The 15,058-nt window shown below is 30.9% G+C and overlaps 1 protein-coding gene across 1 annotated transcript in view; it reads left to right on the top strand.

Moving 5' to 3' along the window:
* Positions 1 to 873: 873 nt before the first annotated feature.
* The window catches only part of LOC147078013 (uncharacterized), a 159,025-nt gene continuing 144,840 nt past the window's right edge, over positions 874 to 15,058 (top strand). The window contains exon 1 of the mRNA XM_085961068.1: positions 874 to 1,339. The gene's annotated coding sequence lies outside the window, so the exon portion shown is untranslated. The remainder of the gene's footprint in view (positions 1,340 to 15,058) is intronic.

The following is a 15,058-nucleotide window of genomic DNA, read 5'->3' as shown; positions in this document are numbered from 1 at the left end:
TTAGGCTTGATTTAATACAGCGAGCGTTAAAATAAAGGGGTGCAAAGAAAAATGTTCAACTTTACAGGAGAGCAATTCAAAATAATAATTTTATTTGCTGATGGTGAAAAAGATATTTTAAATTATTTAATCCAATATGTAGTAAGTATATTATTAGGAAATATGTTAATGTTGGAATTATAACATGGAATAAGTACAACATATTGTAGAGTATCTACTACTGTCAACTTCAAAAAAGCTGTATACTTTGTCCATATTTTTCCCAATAAAAAGTACGGTTTACTCAAACTTATAATGCAGGAAAAGGTAAAGGGCAGCATAAGGGCAGATAGAAGAAGATTATCTTGGTTACTTAACCTCCGTAAGTGGTGTAATGTCCATGGCGTTGGGGATCTGATACGACCGGCCCAGGATAGAGAGGTGCACTGCAAGCTGGTCGCCAATCTCGGAATAGAATTTATTTTATTTTATTTATTACAATGCCTGTCCACAAAAAAATTACAATAATTAACACAATTAAAGCAATTTTACCCCATAAAGTAACTCATTTATGCAAAAATTCCCCTTACGACCGTTGACATAGTAATCTACTAATACTAATGATGAATATAAATAAGATTATTATTAGGTATTTAGAAAATATATAGATAATATTGTTCATGCCACATGATATTATGTTAAATTAACGTGGATATGTATAAAATATTATAGTCTGTGAACCCACACAGAGTTAAGGATTAATGGTGTCTTCATGAAATTCAGGACACAAATGAAAAAGGACGAATAGGCGGGAGTGCACGATTCACCCCCCTTACCATGTTGGACCACAACATCTTCTCGCGGTATAAATACTTTCACTAGATTGCTCTGCGCGACACTCGCGCTATGTCGACAGCCGCGGCATATGCGCACTAAAGCGCGCAGTGAAAACCAACAAGCCGTCCCATTAATTATCATAAGGCACCGAAAGCGAAAATCTCCCACGAGAAAAGCCGCGAAAATATCCGCTCTTTTTGACACAGCCCGCCATTACGGCCGCGCGGTAGATCCGTGCGCACGCAGACGCTAGCGCCAACAGCCGGCCGCTGAGCACAAGAAAAGGCGGCGACCTTGAGAAACTTTTCCTAGGGTAGCTTTTCAACGCGATTTACCGCGTTATATTTCAAAATAAAACTGAATTATAAACGCATTCATATTGATAAATAAGACATATTATTAAATAAGCCTTCGAGGCTATAGAATAGGGGCTGTTTTTAGCTCCTCGCTGTCGCGTTTTGGTTATTAATTTGAGTGTTAAGTGCTTCATTCTATAAAGGATTGTGGGAACGCTTTTCATTCGGTAAGTTTTTTGTGATTTTCATTTACTAATTAGTGAACATTCAGTGTAATTGTGAAAAATAAGGATACTTGAACTATACATTGTCAATTTAGTTGTGAGGATATACATTTCCAGTGACTGGAATCACAATGCTTAATTATATTTTATAATAGAAAAGTGAGAACTATAAATAATAATGTTGGTCTCAAACCAACATATGGAAATATATTATCATAATATTTAATATATACGCACTCAATAAAAATATTAAAATATCAAATTAATTTTAAATAAGAAATTAAAAGTGTGATTGTATTATAGGTGAAATAATGAATACTGAAACTTACACAACATTATTATATTTATTATAATTAAAAATAATTTAGATAAATTGAATTTAATACGCGCATATTATAATATATTATTTTTTAAATTGAAGAATATCTATTACGAAAGTTTCGTCAAGATACAATTAATTACATTGAATAAAAATAAGAACTATTTTAATTAGGCATTATAAAAATGTGATAACATATTAGAAATAATAATTCTAAAATAAATTTGAATCTTTAGTTTGTTTGGAAAATTCTTTAAAAATGTGAAGTAGAAGATAATATGTAAAAAAAATTCGTGATGAAATTAAATTCTTGATAATTATTTAGTGCATTCTTTTTAAATATATTCTATCGCAACGTTCATAGCGGTTAAAAATATTTTATTGCGAATAAGGATGCCTCATCGTGTGGGCGTTTAAAAGTTTACATAAAACTTAACCTCATTTTCTTACTGTGACACAACTATAAATATTATTCATGATAGTGTATAATTTACCATAGATGGAATATATTAGTATGAATCGTGCTATTGTATAATTTACCATTAAAATGATAATTTATGAAGTTGAAACAAAGCCTTTAGAATACCCTTAGAATTATGCAAGACATAATTATAATTGTACAACTAATTGATATTTTTTATATTTAATTGTATATCCTTACGTTTCTTTGTCGATGTGTTAACGTATTGATTTTACGTTATATCTACTAAATCTACCAAGATTTATAATTTCAAATGAGTTTACACTACAAGTAGATTATTGTCGAAAATAACCGGTAAAATGATTTAATGTTCACCATAAGAAAAGTTTATATGTCATTTAGTCAATTTAAATTTAGAGTTGTTCTGAAATAAAATAAGCAGGTATAAATAAAATAGAATTATTATCACATTGAGATCTTAAGATGGATTTAGGAATTACTATTTACTAAATACAATAGTAATACGTTGATAATATTATGTTATTTAGAGATGTATATATATATTTAATTTTGATTAATTTCCCGAAGTATTAATGTTTGATGACTATATTAAGAGTTAAACTATACTTTTTCATAATATTAAATCGCGTGTTTTCATTTCTCATATTGAATATAAATTTGCTTAAAAAATCTCGAATAAAATATGAAAATCCAATAAAAGCATTGTGTAATATTTTTTTTGTTAATGATTATTTCATTCACAAATTTGCAGACGTATTATATGAAAAGTATCGTACAACATAATATTTTTATTTTATCTTCAATTTATGATTAATTATGTAATACCATCAACGCATTTTGATTAACGACCTGAGTATAGTTTAAAGTTAGCAAAGAATACGTATATGTTTAATTAATTTTGTTTGGTGTAATAAATGATCGTTTTATTGGTGTTGAAAGGTAGAGAATGTATTTTATTCCTACGCATTTCTTTTTAAAAAATAAACTTAATTACTGAATCGTATATGATAATATATTACTCTTGCCCACATATGTATGGATTATTTCTTTCTTAAAGTTGTGACCAATTTAAAAGCTTTACACTAAAATTAATACTTGTATGAAATTCATAAATGTTTTAATTGAATTTATCTTTGTAATTTTGATTCAAGACTTTTTAAACGTTTATTTCATAAAATAAGTGGCTAAAACTTGCTTTTAAAACTAGTAAACTAATACAGTTTTTAATTAGATATATTAGAATGGTTGTAGTACATCAAAAAATATTCGGTCTGGAAGAAATATTAATACTTACTAATAATTACTTACCGCGATAATAGCGTAAATACATATTTCTAGTTCGATGACATCCTTTTTTTAGATTAAGCATACGTCAAAGTGACAATAAAAAATGGCAGTGGCAGGTGTTCGGTGTTAACTAGTAATTTATATACAGAACTGATCCAGAACTTATTGGGGTAATAATAGTCATTATCAAAGTTATGAAGAGATATTTTGGAGTTAATTAATTGGAATATAGCTGCTGATAGCCATATTTTACGTAAGGAAAAAGTTCTTTGGAAAATTGCTAGATTTTTAAAGCATAAGTTAGTTAAAACTTTTACAGATCTATTCTAAAGTATGTTTTTAATTCGTGGAGATGGGAAGCAGGACCTAAAAGTCCTAACATACATATCTAATTAAAGTTAAGATATTTTTAAACATTGCAGTGATAGGTTTTATCACCATAATATCAGTTTAAGAAAATGGAGAAAGAGAATTGATTTATATTGTATAATATCTAAATTTATTCAATATTGAAAGAATAAGAAATTTATTACATAATATGACCAATAAAAAAATACTGACAATCATATTAATAGCATATAAAATTTGAAGCAATATAAGTATACTTCTAGTAGAAAACAAAGATCTTTCATTACTACACTCATTTTTACAGATTTTTAATTGCGATATGAGTTTCATCAATAACTCTCAGACAATTATACATATTCCCTTCTATATTCACCTAGAAAACAATTATGATTTATCAGAGACCTATGTTAACCTCAATTTATCGTGAGGTCATAATGACCCTTCGTTGATATATAAGCAATTCGTGAAGTTTTTCGTTGCGTTAGTAAAATAAAAACATTCACATTCTGTGTGCACGTCTCACGAATACTAAACGTGTGCATAAGTAATACATCTTTGTATTTCCTTGTTTATTTACTCATCAACACGAGGCTCTTATCAAAACAATTGGGAAACAATAATTACTAAAAAAAAATTTTCCACAACGTAATATTATAGCCAAAACTTGAAATACGAGTATCTACTATAATGTATTGAGTAATATGAAATTTAATATTAAAATATTTGATAGTGATTCAAAAACATTTTTAGTATGTATGTAATTTGAAAATATATGTAAGAAATATATAACCACTAGAAAAATCTTATATGCGACACCCAGGGAGCGCAGGTTCGGTCACGCTGGGTGTCGTATTTAAAAAAAAAAAATTCTAGTAGACATATTATATTTTTCACATGTGTTTTCAAATGATGTATATCCAATAAAGAATGCTACATTCTTAAAACTTGTAAATTATTCTTCGATTACAAAAATATCTTAAGTATGGTTGAATAATAACAATAATTACATGTTGGCAAAATCTCTAGTAAAAAAAGATAAAAACTTGCTTACTTATTTGCGATTTTACGTGACTATGAAATTATGATGACTCACTGAATAAATATTATTTTGGGGGTTTTTTACTTAAGCCCTGCTTTGGGAAATAAATCACAGATAAAATGTGAAGAAGCTTGCTACAAACGCATCTGCAATGCAAAATTACTAGCAAATAATGTCACTCTCAGTCACTCTCATATATAAAGCTCTATCTGCACTGAAGAAGGCTTTTATTTAACATCTATCGATTATAATAAATTTATAAGATACAGCCTTATACCGAATATATGAAAATATTTAATAATATAAATTAATATTCTGAATAGGATTTTTTTTAAATTCTAATATAATATTGCATTGGATTGGGAAGCACGTCATTTCGTCGCGTGAAAATGCGTACATTTTAACGAAGTTTTAAAGAGTGTCTCAAAATCTTTGTTCGATTAACAATTCAATTTAACTATTACAAAAGTTCCAGCAAGTGAATGCTAATTAAATTTATTATAATTTTAATCATGACTGAATGTTTATTTTGTGAGTATCAATTATATGAAAAAAATCAATGGATTTGTATTCAGAACACTGCTAAAACGTGTCGTCAAAAATAAAAAGATTTACATATAAGTATGTCAGGAGTCATACCACGTGGAATTTTCAATTTGTAATATTCAAAAAGTTTTGCCATCATCAGCCTGTATCAATCCATTAGTCTGATGGAGAGCATCCTAAAGCTCTCTCCACTCTTTTTGGTTCCTTACTGCCACGTAATTCCGCTTAAAATTTCATCAATTAAGCGTGTTTTTGGACGTCTTATATCCATCTTACACAAATCACTGCTGAACTTTCAATCACCACATTTAAATAACACGTTAATTATATCTAATGGCCAAGTACTCCAAACACGCCAGTCGCAGTGTTAGCACTAAATGAGTTAAGTAGTACTTTGTTATTGGATTTGTCCAGCGGCCATCGTACTAACGAGCTATGTGTTATCTTCTTCTAAGAGCTTTGGCATAATTAAAAAGGATCCTTTTTCTATCTCTACGCGTGATGCCTAACAAACACTTTTCATGATAAGTTGTGCAACTATTAATTAATAATTATAAATCCTTGTATAACTAAGAGAGCATGTTCTACTTGCATACGTGACCACTGCAAGCACACATTTGAGATGATGGGGGAGGTCACTCTTCAAAATGACGTCCATATGTCCAAATGTCCTTCACGCTTACGTTGTTTGCCAGACAATTTTGCTATGCATACTACTATTTATGGACAGCAGAAATATAGACCCCTTCAAATCAACCTCCTTGCATAACACTCGGTCTTAATCGAGTGTATTACGAGGTCATACGTTTGGTTGAAAATCATCAGCAGTTTTTACTCATGGGAATGTCTTAGGACTAAATACCTAATACCGAGGTCACCACGCCCTCAAGTGTGCTTTGACTGAGTTTACTGAGACTATTTCTAACAAAAGGTGCACATAGAAGAGAGGAACACGGTGAACTAATAACAAAATAAATGGTTCTAATTAATAAAATAATGTATTATACAAACAATTTAAGTAGTATTGTTATCCATAATATACGTAGTTTTAGACCCCCAGTTAGATAGAATTTATAACAATTAGGGATTTATGGCATAGACGCTATCACCAACAGTGTTTGGATTACGTATCAAACTATCTCGGTCAACCCTCCTCCCGCTTTTTATTGTTCTTATGGGTCGATGACATTGAGCTACTTTACAAGCTGCTTGTTGGCGAATTTCTGATTTTAAACTTGCCCAGTGCCATTATCGAACAAGCTAACAGGCAGATTGTAAACAATCTACCGAGAAAAGTTGAAAGCCGGTCTACTTTACACGCTACACGCTGGCGTGTGGTACCGATTTGCGTCTGCGCAGTAGAGCGACAGTGGCGACCTCCCGGTAAAAAAATTAACTACTCAATACGTTCTGTCAAAATTGTACCAAAAATGACGGTTTCAACTCGCTAGCTTGTTGGCTTCTGAGCGGGTGGAACGTTTTGTGTGTCATCATCACAATCGCACTAGCTGACTCGACCGCTTTTAAATTCGCCAACAAGCAGCTTGTAAAGTAGCTCAATGTTATCGATGCTTTAAACTATCGAACCTTATTTAGAATGATATACATTTAGGCCATGGGTGGTCAACCTTTTCAGCAGCCGGGCCAGATTCTAAAAATGAGACTTCCAACCGGGCCGCACAATCGATTTTTTTTTTTATACAAAACAAAAAAATATATATTAATAAAATAAAATAAGAATCCAATATATTTATTAGATTAGACTTTTTTTAAATAATAAAAAATAAACAAAATAGTAATAAAATTAGCTAAAATAAACAATATAAATAATAAATTTTAGTGAGAAGTTTGATTTTGTGTGGAAGAACTAAGTGCATCAATATCGATATCGAGTGAGGTTGTTCCTACACGCAAACAGTAATGTTTTCCAAATGCACATCAGTGATTCATGTTCCCACTCGGGATTTGATATGCTTCAACCTAATAAAAAGCTGTTCACACGTGTAGGTGTTTCCAAATAGCGAAGTCATCATTATAGCATGTTTGTAAAATGCAGGATATTTCTCATTGTCCAAATATGTTTTGTAAAACTCTTCCAAACCAACCTGATAGAATTTCTCCTTTAAATCTTCATCGCAATATATTTCACATTATTCCATTTGTAAATTTCCCGGTAATAAATTCACGTCTACGGAGAATGGCGTTGCAAATGCAGCAAAAGCACACGGTGCTTTTTAAAATCTTGAGCCAATATCGAATCTCAATTTGAAAAATTAGCACATCTAGCGGCAGCATTTGATATTATTTTTATTTTCTCACAGCTCCACGGGTCACAAGTTGACACCCAGTGGGCCGCATGAGGCCCGCGGGACACGGGTTCGCCACCCGTGATTTAGGCTGACTACAAACTCTTCTTAGAGACTGTCATTAAAATAAAATTTGATTTTAAACCATGTGCCACACTAAACTTATGATTTATGTTTATGGAAATATATTTTCACTAGAATATAGTTTATTAATAAATCTGTTTCCCTAATCTAAATAAAGAAGTGTTAATGGCTAATGAGTTCTCATCCCAAATGGGTCAACAGCCCGGCTGTTTGTGTTTTTGTCGAGCGTATTCGCTTTTTACGCAATTTTCGACCGCAGAGACTCGAGGTTGCGCAATGGCCGATTATACGTTTTTTTAATATTTGAGTGGAGAAAACGAAAGTGAGAATCTTCTGAGTTCACAATGACGCGCGTACGAGACCTATGATGCAGGGTCAAAGTTGGCATTTTATGGCCCATTATCTCTTCCTTTGTATATAACTTCATCTATATTTGCATTGCATTGATATGCTAAATGATACAACAACGACATCGGCTGCATTAGAAACCGTTCTAGTATTACGCAAATATGCTTGGGATGGTTTAATTAAAAAAATATATAAATTTGTAAGAAGTAAGAGAGAAGATCCAAATCAGAGCATATGGGTTGTATCAACAGTATTTTTATGAGGGATGGTTGTTAGCCATTTGCCCAGCCGATTACACTGGATCAAATACACATTAAAAATAACAACTATATGCATTTTGAAACCAGCTACAGGTTCAAACCTATTACATTGGATTTAGTAATATTACAAAAAAATATTTTTATTTTAATATTTTTTTTGGTGAGTTTGTTTAATATGATATTTGTTGATTTATATGTAGGCACTTTAAAAATAGAGTATAGTTCCTATATTTCCCGGGAGAATATATGGTCTTAATTGTCGCGTACGCCTCGCTTTGACGTAGACACTAGTTGACACTGGTACAACCAAACCGACCTAGTATCTGCGTCAATGCGGCGCGATCATGGCAACCTGCGGGAACTTCATCATTGATAATATTATAATACAACAATGAAAGGATAGATCGCGTCAATAATTTTGCCTAATAGATAATTGTACCTCAAGGGTAATATTTATTTTGATATTATTACCAATTCAACCATACTACAATCAATTGTTGTAAATTCAAAAGACTTGTTCTAATTATAATTCAAATTATTTGTTGAAACCCATTCGCTCCATAATTTTATAGTTATTACTGCATATTTTTTGATACTATAACGTTTGGCGAATCCTTGCAACATGCAGAAACTGTTTCACCCTATAGTCTAAGGTTTCACCAGTAACAATTCAGTACTGCCGCTTTCCAATAGCATTGACCAAATAATGTTGTTGTTGTTGTTGTTGTTGTTGTTGTTGTTGTTCACTATCGCCATACAGGTCTTCTGTTATTGTCAGAAGTTACGTACATAGGTCGCCTTGCTACTAACTGGCTCCCTTGGAACCTTATGTAGTTGACCGATTCAATGAAATCTATTGTTTTCACAATATTTTATATACCATCTTTTTGCTCACATAAATATAAGTATATCTCTTCATTACATCTTGATCAATAAATGCCATTTTCTTTAACAAATCTTAAGATTTTTTTAAGGACTCAAAGGTATCTATTATAGTTCTCCCACACTGTTTGCTAAATAATACCCAGATTCATATATTGGGTGCAAAAGATCTTTTAGGTTTTATTTATTTAATATAATCCTTGATCTGGACCTTTTAATAAAAATAACTAACAAGTGGCAGGTAAATTGAATAAGTGGTAATTCCACGCACCTACCTACTGCTCATAATTTAAGCATACATCTCTTCAGAATAATAAAACCGTATGAGAGTTCCTCGCTATAATCTCACGTGGGAGTATCCAGCGTTAATATATTACTATTATTTAATTCTTAAATACCTAATTATGAAGAAATAATAATTGAGTGATTCCAAAAAAATGGCCACAGATAAAATAAAATTATTACGGAGTCAAAAGATGAATCTGTACATTAGTTTTATGTAACTATTTGTAAGTACCTATGTATAATTATTAGGGCTTAGGGCTTCTAAAATTGGTCACGAAACAATTAAAATAACTAGTTCTTTTGTAGTACACTGTGATTTATCGATTTCGGATTTATTATAAAAATAATTGTTTTTTACAGCCATAATAATTGAACTCTTGTAAGTAGTCATGGGAAATGAGTGACATAAGTCGTCGCCTCAATAAATGTCCTGTCTTGTTCTTATCGATTAGGTCATTCGAGTCACGGAGAACGAAATTTATTATCAAATGCATTTGAGACAAACGCTCTGACTTGCTTCTGCCTTCACACCGTTCACGAAGTACCTTAGAGTCCTATCTTAGCTTCTGAGCGTATACAAAAGATGTTGCGGGATGAAAATGTAATTTTTAGCCATGACAGAATGTTTCAGACATTATGCATGTGCATAAAAGCTGGTGTACAACTGTTTTACGGCCAGCCTCTTACTCAGATGTCTCAAGTCATTAATTAGTACATGAACGATGAATATATTATTATTTCTAATTGCAAGAAAATGTTTCATTAAAATGTTTTAAAAAATTACAAAGTTGCTCAATGCAATAAAAGTTTATATATTCATCTATAATAATTTATATAAACAATATATAATTTTATATATTTATGATAAATTAAGATAGTTAGTTAATGAAATACAACGAATAATTTAAAAGATTTTAGCATGTAATGTACTTATTAGAACAAAACTTAAAAAAAAAATGTATGGTGCCAGATGGGAATCACTCTCGCATCCATCGGATTCCAGCCAATGTGCTTTTATGATTTAGTCACCTGCACTCTACCCAATTACGATGAAATTAACTACATTCGTGCGACTGAAGCATTTATCAAATTGGTGAATATTGGGGGTTTGAATGGTTAATAATTAGGTACTTACCTAGACTCCTTGCCGATGTCAGGATTTCTCTAAATTTTAGTTTTACCGTACTTGCACTAGATAATTAGATATTGTATATTGTGTATATTACGATGAAAGCTTTCGAATGTTTTATAACAATATTGTACTTAATTAAAAAAAAAACTCTAATTTCCTTTACACATCTACTTCCTACCTAGTGTCTGAGTTTCAAATCTCTGTGGGTGACCATAGATATTCTGTAGAAGATGTTATTATTTAGATGATTATTTAATCGAATAGATAAATTATTTCACGATTTTAATTCAAAAGATTTGAATCAGTTTTGAGTTCAATTTAAATTATTCTTTTAAGACCATTTGCAATTACAAACTCTCTTTTTGTTATAAAAAACATTCCATATATTCATAATACACGCGTTCAGTTATTTATATACCTGAACTAGAAATTATAATGTGCATTCTAACAAACAATATTTGATGAAGTCAATATATTTATTCATGAAGAACTTTTCTTAGGTAAGTATTTGTGTGAAATGTCGCCATTAATTTGAAATAGTCAAAGGTGTTAGTTATTTTGTCACAAAGATCTTTACGCATGGCACATCCAAATATGAAACAAACTTACAATATCATAATATAAAAAATTAATACCAAATAAATATACAATAATTAAAATAAATAAATGTTTGAGTTTAAGTAACATAATGTACCACTATATACTATATTAAATTTGATGGATTACCTACATCAAGATTTTTAAAAACTCGTTTTCGTTATCCAAATACTGTTTTTTGAAACTAAAAAATGGAAATACTGAGAGATCAAACATATTTTAATTTCGTCATGAGTTAAGGACCATATTGTCTACCCATATCATGGCCTCCACATCCTGAAGCGGGCCCTCAGGCCAGGATCTATGGCGGGCCCTCCTACCTATTGCTAAGGTTAAGGGCAGTATGTACAGTAGTACAGTAGTGTTCCTCAGGTGGTTTCTACGGAATCCCAGGGTTAAGGGTATTCCATGTATTTTTAGCGATTTTTTAATAAATTCAGTTGATTTATTGAGTTGTCGGCACATAGCATATTACTACGAACCACTGATCGTGACCTCCTTGTATGGTAACTAAGTAACATGCAACCCTTCGCCATATTAGATAAGTCATTTTATAGGTCAGGAAACACGCTTAAAATAATCTACACTCGAATTATAATTTAATGAATAATATCAACCATCATATCACATCAAATTACATAGCAGTCATATATTTTATAATGTTAATAATCAATTAAGAAAATAGCGCCGCAGGCGACTTTTTTACCACTTTTTTAAAAATAACTGATCGACCCGCCACGCCGGGCCCCCTCTAAGCCCGGGCTTCCAGGCCAGAGTCCTGTGAGCCCCCCATTGTGGGGGCCATGATCCATATTCTTAATGCAAATAAAAAAATGACACATTGATTTTAAATATATATATATATATTAATTTGACACAGTTGTGAGCTTGAAGCCCATGACTGAGGCGGTCATTCTAGTTTACACTCTATAACGGATGTAAAACTAACGTGAAACTAAATAACTAACATATTATTATTTTGTAAATGAAAATTCGGCGACTGCGTGAACAATAATTATGGTAATGCCGTGCATAACACAATATAATAAATAATTTTCTCACCGAACTATGCAAAAAAGAAATAAAAACAATCTCGAAAAGAAGCAAACGGTTGTGAATTCTCACACGTATGATAAAAGAATACTATCGGTAAATACTGGCGGTGCGTATACAGCCTTCAAGTGTTTAAAAAACCGAATAATTATTATAGTCCCAAAACTATTACTTCACTGACATAATAATTATTGTCTATGCTATTGAACGTGTATACTGACCTTTACGTATAAATCTTGTCATTTCTTATTCAATACAGGTAGTACCTACCTACAATAATTCGTTGATTTGTATAATAGTGTACCAACTAGCATAATATAAAAATATATAACTTAAAAAGGTGTGCATTAAAATGGGATTGAAGGCCCTATGTGGAATGGGAAAGTTTTAAATGAAAACTTTGGGGTATTTATGTGAGCTATCTGACTAAATCTGTAAAACCTGTAACCTATATGCTATTATAATTCCCAATCTTTTTAATTTTAGATTTATATATTTTATGATCACATCAAATATATTAATAACATAACACAGTATTATTCTAAATGTTATATTAACATTGAGAATAAAGCCATGTATTTTGGTACATTATATTATAATATATAGGTAGGCCTTGGTGATAGCACTTTTTTAAATTATTATTTGGCAACTCAATATGCATTGTAGCTTAAATTGTAATGTTATTTGACATTATATAATAAAATAAATTCAGTAAACGCTTAATTACGATTTGTAATTGGCATGTAACTTATAATTTTAAAGAAACTGCGCCGTCTACAACATGCCATATATTTTTTATGGTAGTTAATTATGTTATTAGCTCAGGGTTGAAGATGAGATTCTATTGATTTTAAAAATATTATTATGTATTTTATTTTGAATACATATTTGCAAAGTTTTTGTAGATAAATATATACTTACATCTATCGTATTTAATCATAATAATAATAAAAATATATTGTGACTGAGTATTTGATAAAATTGAAAAACTTTGGATTTGAAAAGTTACTAGGTATAGGTAGGCTCACCGTTATCTGAATCGGGGGAGAATATTAATCTCAAAATCCCAGGATTATAAATTCTTACCGGGATTGCAATCCATAATATGGACGTAATCCCTTTTAAACTCCTGACTCCTCTGTTTCGGCACAGTTTCAGTACACGGGAACAGAAGATACTTCAATTACTTTTTAAGATACTTCACTAAAAAGCAAGTCAAGAATCTTTTTTTATTTTCTAAACTCTTTATTTAAGCACCAAGGGGCACTGTTGCTACATCAGTCTCGTGCAGCTTCGTTTCGAGAAAAGGAAGTGTGGCACTATAATATTTTCATTCTGACACGTTTATAGTGTCATAGATGGCGGCCGTGCATAAACCGCGGCTGCAATAGATAAAGGGTGAAGATGAGATAACTCAAAGCATGGATTACATAATGAATTCACAAAGACGTTTTACGAAAATTGAGAGATATTAATTCAATTGGTTAATTATTTCATTTGATTAGAAAGCAACATACAACTTTAAAAATAAGTCACGCGATTACGGAGATCAACTCTATTTCTTATAATTTAAATGAATATTTTTAATGAATGAAAATTTGAACACAATTTTATTTGTCAGAATACACAGCTGCAATAACAATTATTGCACAAACAATACAAATGATAAATTAAGAACCTGAATAATATGTACAATATATATCTTTGGTAGGACACGCACATCCATTTTAAAGTTTCCAACACAACAATATTAGTATTGAATTGGCTTTCTTTGTGCTTCTCTTTCGGAATTGAATTACATATTTCAACACGCCAGCATCATTCATCAATCAAACGAACAGTGAAATGTTTGTTTTGTATTTTTATTCACGAAATTTATGTTGGAAGGTTATCGTAATATTACTCTCTGTATTTTTACTTGTGTACAGTGTGATGATTTATTCACAACACATTTTTGCATGTTGTATGAATATTATTATATTAATTGGAATTTGTATAATAGTGGCACGGAAGCCATATTATATTTTATTTATTAAATGACAATTGATGTTTAATTAATCTGGCGTCTACGTTGTAATACTACATATTTTAACTGATTATAAAACAAAGTTGTTTTTGTTCAATTATTTATATTTATGAATATTACAGGTTAAGAATTCATCTTCGGAACTGCCAACTATTTATAACTACTGATGTCAGAGGTTTTGATAATTCTTCTCTAATCTTTGACAGTTTTGAGAGAGCAAAAGGTTATGAATCAGATAAATCCAACTTCAAGTATGCTATTATCTAATGTCCAGTATCAAAACTAGCAGTAATCAACCGTACTCTACTATTAATTGTTATTCTATAGCTTGCTTAGACATACGTACTATATTTGACTAATAATACTGAAGCATTATAAATTAAACACATACACATGTCTTTCAACATCATAAACAAATACTTAAACTCCCAATCGTCGTGAAAATTATAAGTTTTGGTCCTTTTTAGGCCTTCATTCAGCAATAATCGTCAAATTATTACCACACTGTGAGAATAGCTACTATGTAAGTGTAAGGGAAAACTACGCGTTATTTTAAAGAGCGTAAATGAATATTTCCCTCACTCCCGCGGCAGGATGTCAGTAATGAAATACAATTCAACAAATATGATGAGGTTACGCAAACTTCTTAAAGCGAGGTTAATTTGAAAACCATTTACTAATAAGCTTATTAAAGAAACAAAGATAGTAATGGTTAATGCTCACCATTCAAAATCTCAATGAAATCATTTTATATTACAACTAAAAGTA

The sequence above is a fragment of the Rhyacophila brunnea genome, unplaced genomic scaffold (genome assembly GCF_057557595.1).
Source record: "Rhyacophila brunnea isolate RB1 unplaced genomic scaffold, BYU_Rbru_1.0 scaffold_12, whole genome shotgun sequence".
In the NCBI taxonomy this organism is placed as follows: domain Eukaryota; kingdom Metazoa; phylum Arthropoda; class Insecta; order Trichoptera; family Rhyacophilidae; genus Rhyacophila; species Rhyacophila brunnea.
The sequence above is the reverse complement of the archived record's forward strand: the minus strand, read 5'-3'. Positions and strand labels throughout refer to the sequence as shown.